Source organism: Kogia breviceps, chromosome 8 (genome assembly GCF_026419965.1).
Source record: "Kogia breviceps isolate mKogBre1 chromosome 8, mKogBre1 haplotype 1, whole genome shotgun sequence".
Taxonomy (NCBI): domain Eukaryota; kingdom Metazoa; phylum Chordata; class Mammalia; order Artiodactyla; family Physeteridae; genus Kogia; species Kogia breviceps.
Genome location: NC_081317.1, coordinates 23440393 through 23467820, shown reverse-complemented (window position 1 = coordinate 23467820; position 27428 = coordinate 23440393). Strand labels below are relative to the sequence as shown.

The window sequence follows — 27428 nt, the reverse complement described above, 5'->3', positions numbered from 1 at the left end:
TCCTAAGTGGGTTTGGAAGCCACTGAAGGGTTTTTGAAAGAATGTGCAGGCTGATGCTGTGTTTAAGAAAGGGGGAGGGATTTTTTTTTTTTTTGCAGTTCGTGGGCCTCTCGCTGCTGTGACCTCTCCCGTTGCGGAGCACAGGCTCCAGACGCACAGGCCCAGCGGCCATGGCTAACGGGCCCAGCCGCTGTGTGGCATGTGGGATCTTCCCGGACCGGGGCACGAACCCGTGTCCCCTGTGTCGGCAGGCGGACTCTCAACCACTGCGCCACCAGGGAAGCCTGGGAAGGATTTAGAAGCCTGGAAGGGAGGATGAAGGAGGTTAGAGACAGGAAGTAGAGTGATTAGGGTGCATCTTGGGAAAGAGTTGAGGGGGAAACATACCTTCTTCTCTCTTTTCCCATTGGCTTGGCTAAAGAGGGAGCTTGGATAGAAGAGAAAAAGCCAAAGAATATATGTTTGGTTGTTCAGAGTGTGGTGTGTGATGGAAGCTCACACCTCTCCTAGAGAACCTTCAGGAAGTTCTGCACTGGCCAACAGTACTTTAGGGTGAGCAGATCCTGAAAGGTGAATGTGAAGAAGTACTCTGTTGGATTTAATGGCTAAGCAGGGTGAGAACAGAGGCTGTGATACATGAGTAAATACCATAGAATGGCACAGAGCAGAAACCCATTAAGTGTGCCTCTCTTTCCCATCCCTCATACCTCATCCTTGCTTTCCTTTCACCTATTATCTAAGGCCATTTCCTCACTTGTGGAATGACATTGAACCAGGCTGAATCCCTTCCAGGTTGACCATTTATAACCCTATGGCTTTTCATCTCCCAGAGAAGGGAACTAACTCTACGTGAATTTGCCCGCAGTTTTTTTTTTTTTTTAACATCTTTATTGGAGTATGATTGCTTTACAATGTTGTGTTAGTTTCCGCTGTATAACAAAGTGAATTAGCTATACGTATACATATATCCCCATATCCCCTCCCTCTTGCGGCTCCTATCCCACCCCTCTAGGTGGTCACAAAGCACCGAGCTGACCTCCATGTGCTATGCGGCTGTTTCCCACTAGCTATCTATTTTACATTTGGTAGTGTATATATGTCAGTGCTACTCTCTCACTTCTTCCCAGCTTATCCTTCCCTCTGGCCATGTCCTCAGGTCCATTCTCTACGTCTACATCTTTATTCCTGTTCTGCCCCTAGGTTCTTTAGAACCACCTTTTTTTTTTTTTTTTTTTTTAGATTCCATATATATGCGTTAGCATACAGTATTTTTTTCTCTTTCTGCCTTACTTCATTCTGTATGACAGACTCTAGATCCATCCACCTCACTACAAATAACTCAATTTCGTTTCTTTTTATGGCTGAGTAATATTCCATTGTATATATGTGCCACATCTTCTTTATCCATTCATCTGTCGATGGACACTTAGGTTGCTTCCATGTCCTGGCTATTGTAAGTAGTGCTGCAATGAACAGTGAGATACAAGACTTTTTTTTTTTTTTATGACTCTTTGAATTATGGTTTTCTTAAGGTATATGCCCAGTAGTGGGATTGCTGTGTCATATGGTAGTTCTATTTGTAGTTTTTTAGGGAACCTCCATACAATTCTCCATAGTGGCTGTATCAATTTACATTCCCACCAACAGAGCAAGAGGGTTCCCTTTTTCCACACCCTCTCCAGTATTTATTATTTGTAGACCTTTTGATCATGGCCATTCTGACCAGTGTGAGTTTGTGGGGTTTTTTTGTAATTTTCTTCTTTATAGATATGAAAAGGAAAGAAGAAGGCAAAGCTGAGAGAAACAGATGCTACCCAAAGGGCAGCGGTGGCATTTGGTTGTTTTGGTCTTTGTACCAGCAACTCCCACCGCATGAGAGATATCCATTCCCACCGGACTACACAGTTTTCCTTGCAGCCAAGACTCAAACAATGGACCCCACTCCTCCAGCAGCAAGTGCCTTTTCATGCCACTGCAATAACATAGCACTGCTATTGTCAGAGGGGCTCTCAAAGCCTTTATAAATGTACTTCATTAGGAGGTCCGCACCATTCTTGTCCAGGGATTGAACTGCCTTTTCAATATCATTAGCTTTAAAAGAGATGAGCACCTTCAAGACAATGCTGCCTGCTCGATTCTTCACTGCCTGGCTCTTGGTGTTGATAGGGGGGGTTTTCAGAGCTGCCTGTAGCGCGGCTGTCATGTTTCCTTGCCGCAGGCAGGAGTCCGCCTCACCCTCGTCGGGCCCGGCCTGCCCATCGCCCCCATCTTCCTCATCCACAAACTTGTTCTCATCATACTCATCCATGTCCACCTTCCAGAACCGGGCCGACAACACCGTGTTCTTCGACATCCCGATCCGGATCGGTGGCCAAGGCCTCCTCTTGATGCTGCCTCTACCTTAGCAAGCCCAGCCCAGATGGAACCCGCAGACTGGTGCCTTCACTTCCCTTTTCCGCTCAGAGGCGTCACGGGCAGCTGCGGCGCGGGTGGTTCTGGGCCGGCGCACTGGCTGAGCGCCTTCCTCCTCAGGCTCATGCTCTTCTTGAGCCTCCTACGCCGCCCCTGCTCTCCTCCAAGGGGAGTGCACCAGGGAGGCCTCACTGAAGTTCTGATTTGCATTTCTCTAATGATTAGTGATGCTGAGCATCCTTTCATGTGCTTCTTGGCCATCTGTATGTCTTCTTTGGAGAAATGTCTGTTTAGGTCTTCAGCCCGTTTTTGGATTGGGTTGTTTGTTTTTTTGATATTGAGCTGCATGAGCTGATTCTATATTTTGGAGATTAATCCTTTGTCAGCTGCTTCATTTGCAACTATTTTCTCCCATTCTGAGGGTTGTCTTTTGGTCTTGTTTATGGTCGCCTTTGCTGTGCAAAAGCTTTTAAGTTTCATTAGGTCCCATTTGTTTATTTATGTTTTTATTTCCATTTCTCTAGGAGGTGGGTCAAAAAGGATCTTGCTGTGATTTGTGTCATAGAGTGTTCTGCCTATGTTTTCCTCTAAGAGTTTGATAGTGTCTGGCCTTACATTTAGGTCTTTAATCTATTTTGAGTTTATTTTTGTGTAAGGTGTTAGGGAGTGTTCCAATTTCAATCTTTTTCATGTAGCTGTCCAGTTTTCCCAGCACCACTTACTGAAGAGGCTATCTTTTCTCCATTGTATATTCTTGCCTCCTTTATCAAAGATAAGCTGACCATATGTGCATGGGTTTATCTCTGGGCTTTCTATACTGTTCCATTGATCTATATTTCTGGTTTTGTGCCAGTACCATACTGTCTTGATTCCTGTAGCTTTGTAGTATAGTCTGAAGTTAGGGATCCTGATTCCTCCTGCTCCATTTTTCTTTCTCAGGGTTGCTTTGGCTATTCGGAGTCTTTTGTGTTTCCATACAAATTGTGAAATTTTTTTGTTCTAGTTCTCTGAAAATGCCATTGGTAATTTGAGAGGGATTGCATTGAATCTGTAGATTGCTTTGGGTAGTAGAGTCATTTTCACAATGTTGATTCTTCAAATCCAAGAACATGGTATATCTCTCTACCTGTTTGTATCATCTTTAATTTCTTTCATCAGTGTCTTATAGTTTCCTGCATACAGGCCTTTTGTCTCCTTAGGTAGGTTTATTCCTAGGTATTTTATTCTTTTTGTTGCAATGGTAAATGGGAGTGTTTCCTTAATTTCTCTTTCAGATTTTTCATCATAAGTGTATAGGAATGCAAGAGATTTCTGTGCATTAATTTTGTATCCTGAAATTTTACCGAATTCTTTGATTAGCTCTAGTATTTTTCTGGTGGCATCTTTAGGATTCTCTATGTATAGTATCATGTAATCTGCAAACAGTGACAGTTTTACATCTTCTTTTCTGATTTGCATTCCTTCTATTTCTTTTTCTTCTCTGACTGCTGTAGCTAGGACTTCCAAAACTATTTTGAATAATAGTGTTGAGAGTGTGATATTAGAAGAAATGCTTTTAGTTTTGCACCATTGAGAATGATGTTTACTGTGGGTTTGTCATATATGCCTTTTATTATATTGAGGAAGCTTCCCTCTATGCCCATTTTCTGGAGAGTTTTTATCATAAGTGGGTGTTAAATTTTGTCAAATCTTTTTCTGCACTTATTGAGATGATTATATGGTTTTTATTCTTAATTTGTTAATACGTTGTATCACATTGATTGATTTGCATATATTGAAGAATCATTGCATCCCTGAGATAAATCCCACTTGATCATGGTGTATGATCCTTTGAATGTGTTTTTGGATTCTGTTTACTAGTATTTTGCTGAGGACTTTTGCATCTATATTCATCAGTGATACTGGTCTCTTATTTCCTTTTTTTTGTAGTATCTTTGTCTGGTTTTGGTATCAGGGTGATGGTGGCCTCATAGAATGAGTTTGGGAGTGTTCCTTCTTCTACAGTTTTTTGGAAGAGTTTGAGAAGGTTAGGTGTTAGCTCTTCTCTAAATGTTTGATTGAATTCACCTGAGAAGCCATCTGGTCCTAGACTTTTGTTTGTTGGAAGAGTTTTAATGACAGTTTCAATTTCATTACTTGTGATTGGTCTGTTCATATTTTCTGTTTCTTCCTGGTTCAGTCTTGGAAGGTTATACCTTTCTAAGAATTTGTCTGTTTCTTCAAGGTTGTCCATTTTATTGGCATAGAGTTGTGTGTAGTAGTCTCTTAGGATGCTTTGTATTTCTGCGGTGTCTGTTGTAACTTCTTTTTCATTTCTAATTTTATTGATTTGAGTCCTCTCCCTATTTTTCTTGATGAGTCTGGCTAATGGTTTATCAGTTTTGTTTATCTTCTCAAATAACCAGGTTTTAGATTTATTCATCTTTGCTATTGTTTTCTTTGTTTCTATTTCATTTATTTCTGCTCTGATCGTTATGATTTCATTCCTTCTAGTAATTTTGGGTTTTGTTTGTTCTTCTTTCTCTGTTCCTTTAGGTGTAAGGTTAGATTGTTTATTTGAGATTTTTTTGTTTCTTGACGTAAGCTTGTATTGCTATAAACTTCCCTCTTAGAACTGCTTTTGCTGCATCCCATAGGTTTTGGATGGTCATGTTTTCATTGTCATTTGTCTCTAGGTATTTTTTGATTTCATCTTTGATTTCTTCAGTGATCTCTTGGTTATTTAGTAACATAGTGTTTAGCCTCCATGTGTTTGTTTTTTTACATTTTTTTCCCTGTAATTGATTTCCATCTCATAATGTTGTGGTCAGAAAAGATTCTTGATATGATTTCAATTTTCTTACATTTATGGAGGTTTGATTTTTGACCCAAGATGTGATCTATCCTGGAGAATGTTCCATGTGCACTTGAGAAGAAAGTGTAATCTGCTGTTTTTGGATGGAATGTCCTATAAATATCAATTAAATCTATCTGGTCTATTGTGTCATTTTAATCTTTAGTTTCTTTATTAATTTTCTGTTTGGATTATCTGTCCATTGGTGTAACTGAGGTGTTAAAGTCCCCCACTATTATTGTGTTACTGTTGATTTCCTCTTTTATAGCTGTTAGCAGTTGCCTTATGTATTGAGGTGCTCCTGTGTTGGGTGCATATATATTTATAAGTGTTATATCTTCTTGGACTGATCCCTTGATCTTTATGTAGTGTCCTTCCTTGTCTCTTTAACATTCTTTATTTTAAAATCTATTTTATCTGATATGAGAATTGCTACTCCAGCTTTCTTTTGATTTCCTTTTGCATGGAATATCTTTTTCCATCCCCTCACTTTCAGTCTCTATGTGTCCCTAGGTCTGAAGTGGGTGTCTTGTAGACAGCATATATATGGGTCTTGTTTTTGTATCCATTCAGCGAGCCTGTGTCTTTTGGTTGGAGCATTTAATCCATTCACGTTTAAGGTAATTATCAATATGTATGTTCCTATGATCATTTTCTTAATTGTTGTGTGTTTGTTTTTGTAGGTCCTTCTCTTGTGTTTCCCAGCTAGAGAAGTTCCTTTAGCATTTGTTGTAGAGCTGGTTTGGTGGTGCTGAATTCTCTTAGCTTTTGCTTGTCTGTAAAGGTTTTGATTCCTCTCTCAAATCTGAATGAGATACTTGCTGGGTAGAGTAATCTTGGCTGTAATTTCTTCCCTTTCATCACTTTAAGTATATCATGCCATTGCCTTCTGGCTTCTAGAATTTCTGCTGAGAAATCAGCTGTTAATCTTATGGGAGTTCCCTTGTATGTTTTTTGTCATTTTTCCCTTGTTGCTTTCAGTAATTTTTCTTTGTCTTTAATTTTTGTCAGTTTGATTACTCTGTGTCTCGGCATGTTTCTCCTTGTGTGTATCCTGGCTGGGACTCTCTGGGCTTACTGGCCTTGGGTGGCTATTTCCTTTCCCATGTTAGGGAAGTTTTCGACTATAATCTCTTCAAATATTTTCTCAGATCCTCTCTCTCTCTCTTCTCCTTTTGGGAGCCCGATAATGCAAATGTTGTTGCATTTAATGTTGTCCTAGAGGTCCCTTAGGCTGTCTTCATTTCTTTTCATTCTTTTTCTTTATTCTGTTCCACAGCAGTGAATTCCACCATTCTGTCTTTCGGGTCACTTATCCATTCTTCTGCCTCAGTTATTCTGCTATTGATTCCTTCTAATGTAGTTTTCATTTCAGTTATTGTATTGTTCATCTCTGTCTGTTTTTTCTTTAATTCTTCTAGGTCTTTGTTAAACATTTATTTCATCTTCTCAATCTTTGCCTGCATTCTTTTTCCGAGGTCCTGGATCATCTTCACTATCATTATTCTGAATTCTTTTTCTGGAAGGTTGCCTATCTCCACTTCCTTTAGTTGTTGTTCTGCAGTTTTATCTTGTTCCTTCATCTGGTACATAGCCCTCTGCCTTTTCATCTTGTCTATCTTTCTGTGAATGTAGTTTTTGTTCCACAAGCTGCAGGATTGTAGTTCTTCTTGCTTCTGTTATCTGCCCTCTGTAATGTCTTTATTTTAAAGTCTATTTTATCTGATATGAGAATTGCTACTCCAGCTTTCTTTTGATTTCCTTTTGCATGGAATATCTTTCTCCATCCCCTCACTTTCAGTCTGTATGTGTCCCTAGGTCTGAAGTTGGTGTCTTGTATACAGCATATGTACTGGTCTTGTTTTTTTATCCATCTGCCTGTCTATGTCTTTTGGTTGGAGCATTTAATCCATTTACATTTAAGGTAATTATCAACATGTATGTTCCTATTCCCATTTTCTTAATTGTTTTGGGTTTGTTATTGTAGGTCTTTTCCTTTTCTTGTGTTTTCTGCCTAGAGAATTTCCTTTAGCATTTGTTGTAAAGCTGGTGTGGTGGTGCTGAATTCTGTTAACTTTCACTTGTCTGTGAGGGTTTTAATTTTTCTGTCCAATCTGAATGAGATCCTTGTTGGGCAGAGTAATTGTGGTTGTAGGTTTTTCCCTTTCATCACTTTAGGTATGTCCAGCCACTCCTTTCTCGCTTGCAGAGTTTCTGCTGAAAGAGTAGCTGTTAACCTTATTTGGATTCCCTTGTATGTTATTTGTTGCTTTTCCTTACTGCTTTTAATATTTGTTCTTTGTATTTAATTTTTGATAGTTTGATTAATATGTGTCTTGGTGTGTTTCTCCTTGGATTTATCCTGTATGGGATATGTGTCTATTTAAATTTAAGTTCATTACAATTAAATAATATTAATAATGAATTCCTCAGTCACACTAGACACATTTCAAGTGCTTAATAGCCACATGTGACTAGTGTCTGCCATACTGAAAGCATAGATATAGAATATTTACCTCATTGCAGGCGATTCTATTGGACAGGCTGATCTAGGAGTTTTAATAGTAGGAATCAAAAGAAGAGCTCCTTAGAATGTATAAAGAGGCAAGAAGTTCTTGTCAAACAATTTCCATGATTTAATGTCATACCCTTTAGCCACTGACATCTTCAGCAATGGATCTGTATGTTGGAACCAACTAATTACCCCAGAAGAAGAAAAGTGAAGCTAACTTTTCTACAATTTCCAAAATGTTTGTATTCCCAAGATCTTAGGATATTTTGCAAAGTTGCCAAAAGCATTTGCAGCAGATGGAAAGAGGACCCATCTACTGAGTAATCACAAGGCCCTACAGCAATGAACTCAGCCATTCCCATCCCTGGAGAAATAGATTGAAGCCTCTTCACTTCCATCTTGACAAAGATATTTACATTCCTCAGTTGATGTGGGGAATAAAACAGCTTTCCAAGTATGAGATTGTCTTGGGGGCCAAGCTGTTTGTTAGAGAACATAGAGAAATACTAGCAACTCCCTGCAGATGAGAACTTAACCTTGTTCTCCAAGCATTACTGGAAGTGTTCTCTAGCTCTCTGTGCTCTTCTCTCCACTCAAGCAAAAGTTGTCCTCAGGGGCTGGCTGTTGCCCTGGACACTAAATCCACAGGCCTTTTCCTGATGCTCCTTTGTGGCTGATGCTGACCGTGTTCTCCAGCAACTCAACCTCAAGCAGAGCTTGGACCCACCATACTTTATGATCTCCTAGTGCTGTGGGGAAAGACACATTGTGTGTATGCACATTTGCACACTTGGAGAGCATGACATCTGAGGACTGTTGGAAGCTGTGGTTCTAAGGCTTCCTGCATCTGGTGAGCCTCAATTAAAGGCAGCTTCCTAGGGTAAAATCCCAGCTCGAATTAAGTACTACAGGGAGCCAAGGCCTGAGTCCAATGAGTTCCATTTTTAAAGCTGTGGAATTGAGCACAGAAAGGCCCAGTGAAATTACTATATTCACACAGCAAGTTAATTATGGAGTCAAGAAATCATACTTTTTTTTTAAACTGAAATTCCTGTTACATGATTAAGAATTTTGTTCCCTTTACTCTCTAAAGATGCTTTGTGAGCCTAGGGAAAAGGGAGAGATGGTATAGATGCTAATTTTCACTTAATAGATTTTCCTTGGGACGTTGGTCGGTTTTGTCCAAAGCATCTGTGGCAAGTTGGACTACATGCATCTAGTCATCAGGCTGATGATGGGACAAAGAGAAGCTGGACAAAGATTCATTCTTTCCCTGCCTTTTAGGACTGTGACTTGGGTTTGCCTTCTGTTTGTGTGCAACAGGCTTTGGAAGACAGGCCATCTCTCTGGCTCTCAGATGTTAAGGAATGGGGCCAAATATAAAGAAAAAAGCCAAGTAGGCGTTTCTCCCACGGTAGTTATCTTTAGTCTATGCTGAGGTCATTTCCTAGTGCGAGAAAGTTGTCTGCTCATGGGCTATGGGCCAAATTCACACTGATTCCTAGAGTCTGGAAAATCACCAACCATCCCAACATCCAGAATCAGACTTCTTCAAGGCATAAGCAGGGTTAAAATCCCCTGTGTTTTGTCTTGCCCTTATCTATCTATATGGAAAATAGGTCCCATAGATCTAGTGCTGTGCAAAAAAATAAAAGAATGGTCACAAACACTCATACATTTGTGAATGTATGTATAACCACACGCACTGTTCACACAGTCTCTTTTCTTCTACAGTGACTATGAACATGAGAACAATTGATCATTTAAATTTAAATTTAATGAGTTGATAAGTATTACAAGACATGTTCAAACAATTGTCCAGGTGTCATAAGACTCTTAGGTAGCAGTCGCCATAGCCAAACAAACGTCATGGCAAGATGGGTTACCCTTTCTTCAATTTTAGTGGAAGGCAGTGACACATGGTTACTTTCACTACACAGTTGAAAAGATTTGACTGCCCTATTCCGAAGGCTGAAGAAAGCGTCTTTTCCCTTGACCACAGATGAAATATTGGTATGAATGCGCAACCCAAGTACAGTTGACAGAAAAGAGTTAAACAGCCTTAAAGAACTGAATAGCTAGTTTAGCCATATCTTTTGCATATTAGGCATAATCATTCTGATCTTTATCATCAGTGTGGGAGAACTAGAAAGCACTTGAAAATGGATTAGGAAGACAACATAGCAAAAGATTCTTTAATCTCTAGGGATATATCACTTGGGAAGCATCGTGTCTGGAAGCATTCCTTCGCATCCTAAATCCTAAGAGAAACAAGAAGAAGGTTAGGGATCACTGTTCTGGATCAGAAAGCATCACAGGGATTCTGGGAACCATATGATCGGAGTGGCTTACAGAGATGTGGTGGAAAAGACTTAAGGACCAGTGGTCAGTTTGATCAACATACAAGAATCAACATCCCCAGTAGCCTGAGTAGTCAATCAAAGCTGGAAAGAAGTGACCAGTGGACCCATGTGTCCTGTGACAGCACAATTGGAACTGTGTCCTTTACAGTCTAGGGGAAGTGCCTAAGAAACTCATTGACTCCATGACCATGAGGCCAAGGGCAAGGTCTGGTGTGATTGTGCAGAGAAGTGTCACTTACCCTGCCACGTGTGTATGTGAAAAGAGACAGAAGCAAATTCATCAGAGGTAGCAGCAGCCACTGTATACTGTGTACTGAACTGAAGCATGTCAGAGGCCCTTCCACAGACAAAAAGAAGTAAGCCAGGCACACAGGCATGAAAAGTCAAAGGAAAACAAGACCCAGAATAAAACTGGAACTTTGCTAATTTTAGCTAGGTGCATTTATTGCTCTCATAGTAAGAGCAATTGACAATTCAACAAGAAAATAACTAGTTAACACACACTATAATTAGTGAATTTTGACCGTACATTGTTTAGCAAATCTGTAAGCAGTTCACCCACCAGGTCCAAAGCTTGTGCTTTCAAAGAACCAAACTAAAGAACACTGTTCAAACATTATTACTAATTGTAAAATGGGTAGTCTCTATCCAGTTTTAAGGTTTTATTCTTACTATGTTTTCTCAAAATCTTTACACCATTTAGGTATTGGATCCCAAAAGTCTGAGACCAGATAGATGGCCACACCAACTTGCCTAACATGGCCTTGGTGCCTAAGCATGGAAAATCTTGATTGTGTCTTCCAGATGACAAGAGGCACAGAAAATCATTATATAGTTGGCCTCTAGACTGAGAATGTTCCTGACACCAGTATTACCAAGAATTAATACTAATTTACTGAGCATCAACTACATGCAGCCTATTGCATTTGCCATATATTTTTTTATGTGATCTTGTGTTTCTCTCATAGCATACCCAGGAGGTAGAATTATTATTCCCAATTTAAAGATAAGGATACTGTGTGTAAGGTGTCAAGTGAGATCTTCTTCCCCATTTTCTCACAACTGCCCCTAAAACCTGCTGCTGAGAACGTCCAGTTTGGAGAAACAACAGCTGCCAGGAAGGGCTTGCTGACAGTGTGCCATTTTTGAAGAATGAAATAAAAGGCATACTAGGAAAAGAAGAATAGAAGAAGAAAAAGAAGAAGAATAGAAGAAAAAAAGCCAGGAAAAAAAACCTGTCTTTCCTCACAGAAAAACGATTATTTATAGAGAAAATTAAGACACCTACAAAAAAGCTGCTCACACTATTAAGTGAATTTAGCAGGGTCTCAGGATAAAAGGTCAATATACAAACATCCACTTATATCTCTATAATACTGGCATTGAACAATTAGAAAATGACATTTTAAAATGTTCCACTTATACAAATAGAATTCCTGGAAAGCGTTAGGATCTGACTGATTTGTCCTTGAGGGAGTCTGCAATCCAGCAGAAAAGAGGAGTCAACCCAGAACAGGTGCTAGGAAAGTAAAAAGTGTTCTACATTTTACCTCCAAAGAGTTGAGACTACTCAAACAAACCTTGACACAGGCCCAGAGTGATTAACTTTCCCAAAGCCTCACAGCTCATAAACCCATGAACTGGGATGTGAATTCTGGCCTCTGAACGAAAACTGTCTTATCTTTTTCCCCACAGCACCCCTGTTCTCTGCACGTGTACTGAGAATCAGGGGAGACCTGATAAACTCGCTACTCCAAGTGCTCAAAGGTTCAAAAATTCTTCCTGAACTCCCAGCATTTCTGTTTGGTTTTAGGTTGGCTTTCAAAGTCCAATATTATAATAATACTATCTCATATTCACACAATAGTTTTACTGAGCTTTCCCATGTATTACCTCATTTAATCCTCACAATAACTTTTGGGTAAGGAGAGACTGAAATGATCTTGGTTTTATACATGATATTTATTTAGATTAACTCAGATGGGATTTTTAAATTTTTTATTTATTTATTTTCCTTATTTTTTTTGGCTGCGTCGGGTCTTAGTTGCAGCACGTGGGATCTTCATTGAGGCATGTGGGATCTTTCACTATGGTGTGCAGTCTCTTCGTTGCAGCGCTCGGGCTTCTCTCTAGTTGTGGCATGTAGGTTTTCTCTCTCTAATGGTGGCGTGCGGGCTCCAGAGCACGCGGGCTCTGTAGTTTGCGGCACGTGGGCTCTCTCATGGAGGTGCGCATGCGCAGTAGCTGTGGTGTGCGGGCTTCGTTGCCCTGCATCATGTGGGATCTTAGCTCCCCAACCAGAGATCGAACCTGCATCCCCTGCATTGGAAGGTGGATTCTTTACCACTGGCACCAGGGAAGTCCTGGGATTTTTTTTAATTGAAGTATAGTTGACTTACAACATTATATTAGTTTCAGGTGTGCAACATAGTAATTTGATATTTTTATAGAATATAGCCCATACACAGTTATAAAGTATTGACTATATATATTCCCTGTGCTGCATAACATCCTTGTAACTTATGTATTTTATACCTAGTAGTTTTGTCTTGACCAATGTCATATTGCTTATAAGAAACCGAACTAGAAATGGAACAAAAGCCTGCTTTGAAAATATCGATTCACAAAGGGCACCAGCCTTGGCTGACAGACTGGTTTCGTTTATTCAAGCAGTCCGATTGTTGACTTAGGCAACATCTGAGCACTGGAGTATACTTAAGGAAATGCCAGTTGTTACATCCATTTACCTACATCAGTGTTTGATGAAGATGGAGAAAGGGAAGGTAGGCCTCATGTTTTAGAGAATGCCATCAGTTGTAGAAAGAGATTAGCAAACTCACCTGTAATAAGCCTATTTTTTTTTTAATGTAGGTGTCATGACTGAAGGCTTTGCTCATAAAAAGTTGAACTCTTCCTCAGTTTATAAGTATAGGGATCACAGATTCAAAACATTTCGGAGTTCGAAAGTGATTATAGAGTTCTTCTGGCTGAACCCCTCTTTCCTAGTTGAGGGAGCAGAAGCTCCAAGATTGTAGCTGATTGCTTATGATCACACCACCAATTAGTGACAGAATTGTTCATAAGGGTCCAGAACCAGACGCCAGTCCAGTTCTGTGGTCTTACACCCCAAAGTTGGGAATATTTCCCTGTTTTTAGTTTGTATTAATTAAAAAAAAATTTTTAATTATAGTATGGTTGATTTACAGTGTGGTGTTAGTTTCTGGTGTACAGCAAAGTGATTCAGCTATACATTTATATTCTTTTTCATATTCTTTTGCATTATGGCTTATTACAGGATATTGAATATAGTTCGCTGTGCTATTCAATAGGACCTTGTTGTTTATCCATTCTATATATAATAGTTTGCTAGTTTGTATTAGTTTTAATACTAACTTTCAGGTCTCTGGTTCTGAATAGTTGTGATTTTGGAATGCAAATGACAGCAACTTAGAAACTCCATGCCAGACCCTCTGCAGGGCCACAAGGGCGAGCTGCAGAATGTGGGTCACTCCCAGGGGCATGTCATCCCCTGGAGCTTCCCACTGTGAGCACAAAGGACACTCTCATGGGTCATCTTGCTCCATGACTTCTCATCTTAAAGGTCTTGTCAAAGCTGGCCACATAGGCCCTTAAAAATATTGTAGAGTTCTTTGAAGTAGGTTGTTTATTTTTCCTGAAACACATCTGCTATTCATCTTACTTGTGTTTTGAAATGCAAGTGTTTTGGCCAGCAATTTGAAAGAGAAGTCTAATCAAAATTAAGTATATCAGTCAAATGTGATTTTTCCATCAGATCTACCATCACCTCCTATTCATTCATTCATCAACTACTTGATAGGTGTTTACTACATGGTAGAAATTGAAGTAGCTGCTTGGGAAATAACAATGAGCAAAACAAAGTCCTGGCTATCAAGATGCTTTCATTCCAGAGGAAAGAGACAGACAATAAACAAAGGTATAATTAATTTTTAATTATTTAACTTATATCAGATGTAGATGAGTGCTATGGCAAAGAAGCATGGTAAGGGAGGGTAGGGAGTGTAGTGTGGGCGGTGGTGATGATTTCAATGTTATATAGAATGGTTACAAAAGGCTACTCTGCTAAGGTAGCATTGGTGCAGAGACCTGATGGAGGTGGAGAAACAAGCCAAGTCACTATGTGGGCGGAGAACTTTCCAGACAGAGGCAACAGCAAGGCATGGTCCCTGAGTTAGGAGATTGCTTGGTGTGTTCATGAAGTGGCAAAAAGACCTGCATGGCTGGAGTGGAGGGAGGGAGGTGGAGAGTCAAAGGAGTTGAGATCAGGCAGGTAGCAAGGTCATGTAGGGCCTTATAAAATATTATAAGGACTTTCCCTTTATTAAATAGTTTTAAAAATCGAGATATAATTTACATATAATAAAATGTACAGATCTCAGGTATTTGTTTTGAAGGGTTTTGGTAATTGTATATGTCCTGTAACCTCTACAAAACCAAATGTAGAAAATATTTCCATCACCGCAGAAAGTTCTCACGTGGCACTTTCTAGTCAATTCTGCCTTCAGCCCGGAGGTAAACAGTGTTCTGATTTTTATCACTGTTCTTGAACTTTGTCAAAATGGAATTATGCAGTACGTATGCTTTTGAGTCTGATTTCTTTTATTCAATATACTGTTTTGGAGGTACATCCATGCAGTTGCCTTTATCAATAGTTCTTTGCTGAGTGGTATTCCATTGAATAAATACATCACAGTTAGTTTATCCATTGTTTTGATGGACATTTAGGATGTTTCTTGGTTTTGTCTATTTTTGAATAAAATTGCCATGAATATTCTGTTTTTCTGGTACCTTTTGACCACCTTCACCCATTTCCTCATTCCCAACCCCCTGCCCCACCCCTGCCTCTGGCAACCACCAGTCTGTTCTCTGTTTCTATGAGTTCAGCCATGAATATACTTGAACCAGTCTTTTTGTGGGTATATGTTTTCATTTCTCTTGGGTACATACATAGGAGTGGAACTGCTGGGTCATAGGCTGATAAATATGTTTAACTTTATATGAAAGTGCCAAAGGGCTTTCCCAAGTGATGGTACCACTACACTTCCACCAGCAGCGTGTAAGAATTCCAGTATGCTCACCGATATTTGGTATCGTCAGGTGGGTTTGTTTTTGCTGTAATCGTTATAGGCAGTTTGAATAACACTTCACTGTGGTTTTAATTTGCATTTATCTGCTGACTGCTGGATATTGATCACATTTTCATGAGCTTTTTGGCATCTGCATATCCTTTTTTGATGAAGTGTCTCTTCATGTCTTGCCCATTCTTTTGAAATTGGGTTGTTTGTCTTTCATTGTTGTTTGTAGCAGCTTTAAGAAACAGATTCTGATAAGAGCCCTTTAAGAGATCTTTTTCTCTCTCTCCCTCTTATCTATTTATCTATCTCAATTATTTTATTAAAGTCTACAGGTTGCATATTTACTTTCTTAATGGCATCTTTGGCTAGGTAGGGATTTGTAATAGGTATGAAATTTGATTTATCATTTTTTTCTTTTATGATTAGTACGTTTTGTGTCCTGTGTAAGAAATTTTTGTCTACGCCAAAGTCATGGAATTTTTTTCTTCTAGAAACTTTATGGTTTTTGCTTTTGAGTTTAGTTCTAAAATCCATCTTGAATTAATTTTTGCATATACAGTAAGGTAAGATGAGCTGCAGATATCCAGTTTCAGCACTGTTGGTTAAAAATGCTTTGTTTTCCCTTTGAATTGTCTCAGCAGAAGGAGTTTGTTTTTACTCCAAGTGAGAAGAAAGCTGCTGGAGAGTTTGAAGTGTTCTCTGAAGGCAATTAACACTTTTTACCTTACATACTAGTCTCTATGTTCACGTCTTAAAACACATCCACACAGACTTTGAGAACAGGGACTATATCTTGCTTGGATTTTTATCCCTAACTTCAGCACCTAGCACAGTGCTTGGCATATCATAGGTACCCAGTGAATGAATGAATGAATGAATTCCAACAACAGACAAAATTAGCTTCCCCGCCCCTCTTGTTTAGGACGTGGTTGTATTCATTTGTCTGTGTTCCATATGGCTACCACCCAGACTATGATCATTTCCATTTAGGTTTGTTTTTCCCAGATTTACAGGACATTTCTAACGTGTGTGCAGGATTATATATATTTCTTTGACCCATACCACATAAATATATACTGGCTCCTTGCATGGTTAACTTAGCTTCTATTTTTGTTCGCATTTCTACTTGTCATATTTGGATAGAGAAGATTAAAAAGCAGATGTGGAGAGCAGAGAACTGGCATCTGGATTGCAGCCTGGTTGCAGCTCTCCCAACTCTCCTAAAATGCCCAGAAAGATACAGAAATAAGAAAGAATGCTCACCACAGCCCTGAAAAGGATGACTGTCAGACAGCCTATTGCCAAGATCCAGGATTAGTCTCCCGGAGGGGACAGCAGAGGTGGAGGGAGGGGGAAAAGGCTTTTTATGCCTATCCTAGAGGTTTCCTTTTACAGAAACCCTTGGTCTATTTCAGCCAGGAATCTGAGCACCCCCTCCTCCTACTTCCGAGGGGCTGCTTCCTTTTAAGGCAGCCCCAAAGCTGTTTCCCATTCACCCTTCCTTCTTTCCCTATCCACGCAGCCTCAAGAATTCCCCAAAACCAACAGGACAGAAAAACGGGAGGGACTTCTTTCCCTCTCTCTAAGTATGTGTAATGTTTAGTTGCATCCTGGGAAGTGTAGTTCCAAAAATTCATCACTTACGTGGGTCCAAAAAGTAAGATTTATCACAGAAGCACTCTGTATGCTGGGGTTGGAGTTTTTCATGTACGTTGAGTCAGAATCTCAAAGAAACAGACAATAGGGGCAGGAGGAGATGCTCCCCCAGGAGAGCAGAGCTGCATTAGGATCTGGAGTTTGGGTAGAAGTTGCACAGCCACCTGTGATCCAGCTGTAGGCATGAGATCATCATATAAATGAAGGGTGGGTGTGGACGAGGCTCAGTCCATACCATGTATGGACTAAGTCACTAAGTCTGGAGAGAGCTCACATTATTTAAGTTTTCATACTGAAAAAATAATATAAAAGACTACTTGGAACCACTGGACAAAATTGCTGCAGATCTCAAGAAAGGGAGCATCAATCTTAAAAGTTTAAAAGAAAATAAGATCTCTAAAAATTATCTAATGCAGGAGCCAGAAGAAATTTTCCAAAAAAATGTATAGTATTCATAATATCTTTTGAGATGTAAGCCTTGCTTAAGATAGGTAACACTTTCTACCTTGCATTACAGTTGTTTATGATGTGCATTTCCTAATACATTTGGATAACTGGGGGCGTATCTTGCTTTAATACCTCGCACAGTGCTTGGTATATCATAGGTTCTGAATGAATGAATGAATTCCAGCAAATGACAAATGTGCTCTTTTTTTCTTGTTTAATACATGAATGTACTCATTTGTCTTTGTTCCATATGGCCTTTAAAAAATAGAAATAGAAAAATCACAAGGTCATTGGAATGGGGAGGAACAAGATGAACATGGAGATGAGAAATGGATAAAATATTCCTGAAAGTGAAGAATCTCAAGAACAGTATTAAAATCCTTATTAGAGGCAGTAAATAACCGAACTGAACCAGTGTAGGACTGCACCATTATTGGGGAAGATAAATTAGAAATCTCTCTCAAAATGCAGAGAAAAAGGAAAAAGATATGCAAATGACAGTAGAGATATTGTTAGATATGGTGGGCAAGGAATGTATTTCCAACCTAAAAATTATATATATTTTTGAGTTAGTAATAACCAGAAAAGAAATCCTTGTAAAAACTTTGAAGAAACAATTTTCTGTACTGAAATTAAGAACATGGTTGCCACACTCCAGGCAAAATGAATGACCATATTTCTGGATCCCGAGGATAAAGAAAAATAGCTTGCAAATCTCCACGGATGTTGTCTAGCTTCATGGCCTTGGGCAATTTTCTGAGCCTCAGTTTCTTCACCTTGAAAAGAAAAGGTTAGCAGAGAGTCACTAGGGTCCCTGCTAGACTTGATTATCGTATGATTTCATAAATGTTTTGAGGGCTAGAGGGTCTAAAACAATGATTGTTTTAACATCACACTTGCAAGGAAGGAAGCAATTAAGTTCAGTAGCTGTAAGTCCCTCCAACCAAGGCTTTATTTCCCCTTTAACATCATTTGCTCCAATGTGTTAGCTCGGATTCCAGGAATATTATAAGCACCCCAGATGTTCTCATAGTAACAGCAGGTCCTCACAGCTCTGGCAGCATTCACTTCTTGCTGCGTTCCTCTCTTCCAGAAGAGTCAGGGATGAAGACCTGAACTCCCTTTAAGTCCTTGTGTCCCTTTAAGCGCCCCAATAATTTTTGGTACCCCCCAGCCCCTCCTTTCAGCCTAGGCACCAAGCAACTTTTCTGACAGCTTTCAGGGTTTCAATCAAATCTCATCAGCGAACACAGGTTTTAGTTTTGCTCGTTTTCAGAGCCCAACAGTTAGCCCTTAGGAACTACCTTACATAAAATGGCAGGAAGGCAGGTCCAAAATTTAGCGCCTCCCCCCATTACCAGATGGGCTCCATTTGAAAAGGGGCTCATTGTTCAGAGTTTTCACTTCCTCTGTGACTTGACTTGTTGGCTGAAGTGAATGCTGCCTCCGTTCTTTCCTTTCCCCTGATCTCTGGAGTCAACTCTAGTGGCCGTGTGTGCATGTGCACGTGTGTGTACGTGTGCGTGTGCGTGTGTGTGTGTGTGTGTGTGTGTGTGTGTGTGTGTTTGCAGACATGTACACACTGAGCTCCAAGAAGGAACAGACGTGAACTGAACCAGTCAGAATAGATACAGCCTCTCCTGTCTGGCTAAATCCCATTCCAGGTTATTTAAAAAGTCACTCAGTTGACAGATTTTTAACAACAGTAGAAATGGGCAGACATCATCCATTCTATGAACAATAAACACATTTAGAAAAAAAGTGGCAGATAGGAAAGCCTGCTGGGAACTGTTTAAAAGGCATCTTTTCCCCACATGAGCGTGCAGAGGTGCAGCTGCCAGAACACCTTGGCCTCTGCACTTGATTTACACAATGGTCTGGGTTGCCCCATTTGTGACCACGCAGCTTGGCGCTGGGCTTCATCAATTTAGACCCCAGAATACAGTTTATTTGTGTTATGACTCCAACCAAAACGTTCCAGGGAAGCCAAGTCCCCTCACCCCATTAAAAATGTATACTACGTATTTTTACTAGCCCGTGGAGCTTGGAGTTAGGAGGTAACAATATGCGCTTTGTTCCTCCACAAGTTTGCTGCAAAGTGTGCTGTAATCTTTGCCAGGGGTCTGCTGCTGTTTCCCAAGAGGGTGTACAGCCCTGAGGAACACTTCAAACTGCTTAACTGCCTGCCTGAGCCTTGCCTTTTATGGTATTTTTCTTCTGCACAAGGGAATGACAACCACTTAGAGTGTCAGCCAGTGAGGAACAGTTGACAGCAAAAAATCCACTCTGCTCTCAGTCCCTGGATGTCCTATCTGCCTTGAACTGTTGGTCTCTGAGCACGCTCTCTGATAACGAATTTGGGAGTGCCAGTGGGTTTGGAGGGAAATAGGAGTCACTTAGAAAAGCTCACCAGATAATTCTATTTTAGAAAGCACAAAAGAATGTTTTCCCCTCACCCTGGTAAGTTAGTTAGTAAGTACAGGGCCCAAGAAGCTCCCAAATAAATGGAAGAAATGGAGCAAAATATTGATATAAGCTACAGAGTAGGTGTTTGATCACATATGCTAATATTTTTAAAAATTTATTTTTTTGAAATATAGTTGATTTACAGCTATGTTAATTTCTGCTGTACAGCAGAGTGGTTCGGTTGTACATATATATATTCTTTTTCATATTCTTTTCCATTATGATTTATTACAGGATATTGAATATAGTTCCTGGTGCTATACAGTAGGACCTTGTTGTTTACATATGCTAATATGTAATCATTTAATTTAATTCAATCTTTAGGTCAGAGTTAACCGAAATAAGTTTGCTTATTAATTATTAATTCTTATTAATTAATGATTATTAGAACCATATCAAAGTATCCTTACATGCACAGAGTCTAGGGTTCTAGATAGAGCCCAATAGAAAAAAGCACCAATAATATCCCCTGGAGGCTGAAGGAAGGATGGTGTAGATCTGGTTCAGGCACTGTTGTAAGTGTCTTAAGTCTAGTATCTCGTTTAATCATCACAGCAGCTCAATGAGGTAGTACCATTCTTTCCTCATTTTGCAGATGAGGAAACCAAGGTTCAGAGAGATTAAGAAACTTGTCCAAAGTCACACAGCTAGTTTGCAGAAGCCTAGAGTTTAAACCCAGGCCATCTGGCAACATGAGGATTTTAACAGACATAGGGATGAGGCTCAGCGGGCATGGCAGAGGTGACGAGAGAACAAGAGCAAAAGCATGGAGGAGGGAACAGGCATAGTTCTGGTTGGACTGCAGCATGTGTAAGAGGGTGGTGGGAAATCACACCAGAAACATACGAATCAAATAGCTCTTCTCGCCAGTCACTTGATGTCACAGAGAAGCATTTCTGATTAAAAGGAATAATCATACATGATGTAACTAAATGTTGCCCATATGGGTAGGCACCAACAAATCCGGAAATAAGGGTCCTCCCACTTCTAAAAAAACTATGACTCCATAATTTTAAAGACCACAGAACGGCTCCACCAAAGGTATCATTTTAACCAGTTTTATCAAAATATTTACTAGCTCAAATTGAGTTTTATGCTGTTACAAGGCCATCTCTTCTTATTTATATACTTAATTTATTTTAGGGCATTTATTTGATTCATCACTTGGAGTAAAGTAGAATTGTGTTTTTTCGCTTGAATAGAGGGACCAGGCAGATGAGGGGAAAGAGAGGCTATGAACCCTGGCAAACATGCCTGGTGCCTGTGCTCTTTGCTTTTGGACTTGCTGAACTGAGCTACCCTGCTGCATCGGGACACATAGGCTGCCCGGCTCCTCGTTCCCAATAGGGCACTAGAGTCTGCAGGAAACCAGGTACTATAAGAGGAACAAGAAAAGTGGGGAACGGGGGCGGGGGGTCTACAATATGGCAGTACCTTTGGCAAACCTTCGCTTTTTTCTATGTCGATGAAATACTCTGTGATCTTTATACCATTATATTAGAAACAGAGTCGTGATGTTTCGTAAGTTAAATGTCTGATTCCATGTGCTGTCATGTGATGTGTCTTGTCATGACTGACAGTGACACGTTTATGCTCTGGATTGGGGAACCGCCGTTTGATGTTGGGATGGGATGTGTTCCCCGCTTAGGGTCCCCAGGACAACGCGGCCATCTGCTTTAAGGGTGAGGCGATAGGGGCAGCTCTTGTATTGCCATCTCTACCCCTCTGGGCTGCCCATTAGCCTTTGCAGGAGTCAGCCTGACAGGTCCGGGTGCCCTTCAGAAGAGCCCAGGACTTTCACAATAGGTAGCCAGGCATCTCCACGTTTCTTCAACAGACTATTGAAGTTGGTCACGTACCCTTAGAACCACTTTCTTGGGCTTGGGCAAATCCCTAGTGCTGGAAAACAATCCCTGGAATCAAGAGATCATTCTTGTCCAGACTGCCACTGGTCTGCCCTTGAACAAGTCTTTTTCTTACCTGGAGCTGGTTTCCTTACTTGGGATATCATGAGCTTTATGATTTCTAAGACCAGCTATATGTGAATTGCTCTTGAGAGTACAAATGTGTTTTCGTAGGTTGGAAAAAAACCAAAAACTATTTTCTAGGAATCAAGTGTTTTAAGAAATTGCAATTTTACAACATATTTTCATTATAAAAGTTAAAGTATTAGGTAATCTTGTAGAACAATTCAGGACCATTTTGCTCTTGTCTAGAATTCAACCTGTGATCTCCATCTTCTAAATCTGACAGACATTTTCTGAGCACTAATTCTATACAAGGCACCAGGGCTGAGCACTGCATTTAGGATGCAGTCATTCAGAGGCAAATAAGTCTTCTTGGTCCTCTGCTCCCATGAACCATAGTCAACCTGTTTCCTTCTCTGTATGTTTGGACACCTTGGCTAAAGTCAGCGGTACCTACGTTGGAATCCATGACTTTAATTCCTGGCTATTCCTTTGCCATTTAGAGCCTAAACAGCTCCAGGCTGGTAGACATCACTGACACAGCTCTATTGCTCCCATGGGACAAAATTGCTCCTTCAGCCTGCCTGAGTGCAGGAGCAGTGATTTGTGTGGCCAATATGCCAGACCTCCTGACTTATCAAGAAAAAGCCAGAAGTCAAGATTGTAGGTAAACCCCTACAGGGTTATATTGAAGCACAGAAAGACAGGAAGCCAAAGGAGCCTCATGAAATACGAAATGGCAGGGAAAGGTCTATCGCTTTCCCTTACCTTTCAAAGACAGCTGACAAAGATGCCCCCGACACTGCGATGTTGGTTCCTCATTAAAGAAGGAAAAAAAGAAAAAAATACAAAAATTTAACATTACAGAGTTCTACAGAGTAGTATAATGTAAAGAAAATAGCGAAAAAGGAAAAGAAAAGAAACAGAGAAAAGAAAAAGTTCTGCTATCATATGAAAAAGAATCATGCCATACCAAGTAACCAAGTCAGGTGGCCAACCAGTGGAGACAAAACTCATTTCCTTCTCATTCTGAGGGCTGCCCTAGGATGTGTGTGTGCGTGTGTGTGTGTGTGTGTGTGTGTGTGTGTGTGTGTTTGCGTGTGCGTGTGTACCATGGGTTGGGGCAAACTGGGATGCCTGTCTTTTCTAAAGGTCATTAGCAAATGGATTCTACTTGGATCCAGCCAGTTTTTGCCCTGCAGAAATTTTTAAAATGTTGGCAGCCACTTTAAGACATTCTTTTTAAAGACATCATCTGGCCCTAACAAAGCACACTAATTTGCAACCTCTTTTCTAGAGCATTTTTCAGAACTTTGTGTATTCAATTCATGATCAGAAGGGAGGAGCAAGTGCAATTCAAGATGAATTTCTTTGCCAATGAAGAAACTCCAGACAGAAACCAGAGCAGGCAGAGACTCTTACAGCCCTGCCTCCACCCCACGTCAGGTTTCCTGCGCAAAGTGTACAATCTACTTAGTGTGCTGTGTTCACGTGGCTTTTTCCAAATATACCTGCATCCAACCAGGCAATCCTGGATTTGGACAGGCAATTCTCTTTAGTTTGCTTTCAAATGTTTTCCTCTCAATATTCCACTCAGAAAAGGTCTAAACTGAGTGGGGACTCCAGTTGAGTTGGGCATATGGAAGGATCTCTTCAATGCTGAATCTGCCCTAAATATCCATGGTAAGGAAAAAACAAGTTTAATAATAAATTATTCAAATGTGCATTCATTCTTGAAACATTTTAAGGATGTTTACATTGAAACCAGATGCCTCCTCCACAGACAGCCCCCATTTCTGTTGACTTTACAGCTCTCCTGCTCACTTCACTTTTCTCAGTGGGATCTTTGTTTCACTCACAAGTAGAAAGAATGTTTCTTTTGTTTGCTTTCCTTTGCCATCAGTGCCGCCCGCCTCTGGAGGGAACTCCGGTGGTGCTGTGATTTGGCCAGCAACCCTTTCATTTCACTCCTGGAAGTCACAAGCACACATGATGGTAAATCGTTTTTGAGGCACCACGTGCTTGGGCTTTTCGTAGAGCCCTTTTCCTCTGTGTGGTTGGAATTTTGCAGCAGTTGGAGCAACAGTTAGCAAATGCTCCCAAATAAAGTTGAGTCAATTCAGGAAGCCGATCTCCTAGAGCAAGAAGCGGCTAGGATTTCTAGGGAATTTCTGGCCCTTCGAAAATGTCATCTGAACCTAAAGCTTTTATTTCTAACCTGAGCTGAATCCATGGCCAAGCAAAGAGCTGGAAGATGTATTTGTTCCAATGCCTGCAGCTGTTGGCCTGGGGGGAGTGAGGGGAGAGGAGCTATTCCCAAGGGTGCCCTGTTCTTTCTTAATCCGTGGGCAGTTTCTCCAGAAAGGAGAAACATCTAAGAAAAAGGTAAATGGCAAAAAGATCACTAAGCAAACTTTCCCACTCCCACTTTTATTGGGCCTGGTTCATCTATTTATTTATCCAAAAAGATATTTATTGAGCATCTACTACATATTACCAGGCTCTAGGCTAGGGACTGTGAGACAGCAGTAAATATCTCCTGGTGGGAGTGACAGAAGAGCCCAGAAAATTATAATGTGGCAAAAAATATGGAGAGAAACACATGAGATAATGGTAGACCAGGGAAAGGCAGTCAATGTAGATTAGGTAGAATAAAGGTAGAGTGAGAGAAGACTTCCAGAAGGAAGTCAAGCCTGAAGTGACCATGAGTAGGAAGTAGCTGGACCAGGGTTTCTGAAGCCTTCCCGTGCGTGGGAATCATCTGGGGATCTTGTTATACTGAAGGTATTGATTCCGGAGGTCTGGAGTAGAGCCTGAGATTCTGGATTTCTAATATATCTGATTGTTTCTCACCAGCGTATGAAGAGCTTTCTCACTGTCTCTTCCAGTGGAGTAATGTTCTCTGGTATGATGTATAAAAACCCGTTTAACCCAATGAGGGGCATTCATTTGCTATTACAAACAGAACTGCAGTGAATAACGTGGTACAGATCATTTTGCACATGGCTGATCTGTAGGATAAAATTCGTGGAAGTGGAATTGCTCAGTCAAAATCATTGTGATTTTTAATTTCAATAGACATTGCCAAGTGCTTCTCCACAAAGTTTGTCCCAGCAGTAGCTGATTTTCCTACACCCTCATTAACACGTTAACAAACTTGGTAAACTTTTTTTTTTTTACCTGCCCAATGAGTACAAAATAGTGCAGCTTTAATTTGCCTTTCTCTTAGTATGAGTGCGTATAAGCAGCTTTTCATGTTTCAAGGCTAGTTGTATTATCTCTTCTATGAACTGTCTATTCATTTACTTTGCTAATTTTTTTTTTGCCAGACTGTTGATCTTGTCTCAGTGATTCATAGGCGTGTATATTAAGAGAAGTAACCATTTCATTAATTACATTGAAATTGAACATCTTTTCCTATGATTAATAGCCACTGTGTTTTCTCTCCTGAACTGTCTGTTTATATAGTTTTCCCCACCCACTTTTTTCTTTTGGATTATTGATCTTTTTTTTCTTGATTTATAGAGTCACTTGTGAGTCATAGAATCTAAATTTTTGGACCCCATTCCAACCTCTTACACCTGGTCATGATGTCTGCTCTAATGACATTCTACTTTTCTTCATTTCATTGAATGGAAGAACATTTATAAGTGGACATGTAAAAACAATTTCCTAAAGACCACAAACTCAGAAAACATTGCCTCAAAACCGTGATTGTGTTTTAAGGGGCAAGATCCTGTGAATCATTTAATCTCTGGCAAATACATTACAATATACAAACTTTTAGAAGAGTAATCAAACATAATAAAATTTGCAAGCAATTTATAAACAGAGGCTGGAGTCTAAGATATTCATCATAGTTGGTAGAGAAGAAAAAAAAACAACAACCCAGTGATTAATTGCACACTTCAGGCCCGGTTTAAATGCAGCCTCTTCCATAAAGTATGCCTTGGTGTCCGTGGATGGATGTTTCTTTTGACTCTGGAATCCCGGAGAACTTTGTACCTCTCTTAGGAGGAGTATCAGTGTCTGTCTTTATTATAGTTAGTTTTGTACAAGAGTATTCCCAGGAGCACTGCTCATTTCCTGTACTGATCATAGATTTTTTTTTTTCTTAAAGGAAACCTTGAAGGTCCCAAGCCACAGTCTTCTTTTTTTCAAAGTCAGGTTTATTGAGATATAAATTACATACAGTTGAATGCACCCTTTTCAAGGGTGCAGTTCAATGAGTGCTGACAAATATATACAGGTATGCAATCACCTGCAAAACCAAGATACAGAACATGTCTGTCATCACAGGTTGTTTGTTCCCTTGGACCCCTTTGTCATCAGTTCCCTCTCCTCATCCTCAGCCTCTCTCAGTCACTGCTCTGGTTTCTGTCCTTATAGTTCTGCCCTTTCCAGAATGTCACATAAAAGGAATCATTCATTCTGTAGCTTTTTGCGTCTGGCTACTTTTACTCTAAGCCACAGTACTTTGCAGTTAAACATAGAGAAAACAATTTCCTCCTTGCTTTGTGGAATTTAGGCTAAGTAGGCCTGCTCACCAAAATCGTGCCAGTGGTTAGGCAATGGCCACAAGGCAGGAGCAAAGAGGAAGGGAGAGAGACAGAAACACAGTTAATATTTATTATAATATTCTTTACTGCTTAGAAAATGTTACTTTGGAGCACTTCCAGTGCGCCCACTGTTTTGTGCAATCCACATGACAGTCTTATAAATTGTTATCATTTCCATTCTGCAGATGAGAACACTGAGGTTCAGATTGTTTAAGAGGCTTGTCCCCAGACAGAACCCTAGTAAGTGGAATACTGGCCTTGAACTGAGCTCTGATTTGAAAGACTTTGTTTTGTGGATTTCTCTGGGCTCCCTTTTCCCCAAAGTCTAATAAGGGAGAGTTAACAAAAAGATCTGTAAGCCCCAGAAGGAGTTTCTCTCTTCATTCTTCCTGAAACTCATTCACTAGAAGCCCAGAAATTAGCACTGTGCCCACCAGATAGCAGGTGCTTGTTAAATATTGTTAAACGAACCAATGAAAGAGGAATCTACCTTTCTGATCCTTCCAGTGCAAATGCACTGAACTTTCCTTCCCACTAGCTCACTGGGAGATTTTCAAGTTACACTGTTCTTATTTTAATAAGTTTCCTTTTTTTTTTTTTTTTTTTTACTCGAAGGAAAATGCAAGTTATCTCTCAATCCCTGTGATTTTGTATCATCGCAACACATGGATTGAGTGAGTGTGAGCAAGTTCCAGCTATCCCCTTTTGGATTGTCTGTCATTTGAGTGAAGGTTTATGTTCATTAAAGACCACTCCAGAGGTACTAGTCAGTTAATCATTACTTACTATGTTCTATAGCTAGACCATGAGGAGTAAAAGTCAACGGTAGGTAAAGTGAACTTAATATGAATACCTAGAAACAATTTTAATAAATATTTAATATCTTTGATATATTTGAATACAAAATAGGCTATATATAAAATAGTATTGGAATGAAAGGAAAATCTAATGTTAGGGTATTTTAAGATGCTGGCAAACCAACACGGTACATGGCAAATTTCTTCCCAGATAAGGTGATTGCTTTTCTAAAAACAATCTGAGTGTCTGAAAGCAGATGAAAATGTCAGGATGATGATAATATCACTTTGTATAATGCTGT

The 27428-nt window shown here is 40.0% G+C and overlaps 1 protein-coding gene and 1 pseudogene across 8 annotated transcripts in view; one reads left to right on the top strand and one right to left on the bottom strand.

The window, feature by feature from the left end:
- PALM2AKAP2 (PALM2 and AKAP2 fusion) overlaps window positions 1–27428 on the top strand; it is a 499465-nt gene that overhangs the window by 91819 nt on the left and 380218 nt on the right. The window lies entirely within an intron of this gene.
- Window positions 1883–2353, bottom strand: LOC131761438 (actin-related protein 2/3 complex subunit 5 pseudogene; annotated as a pseudogene).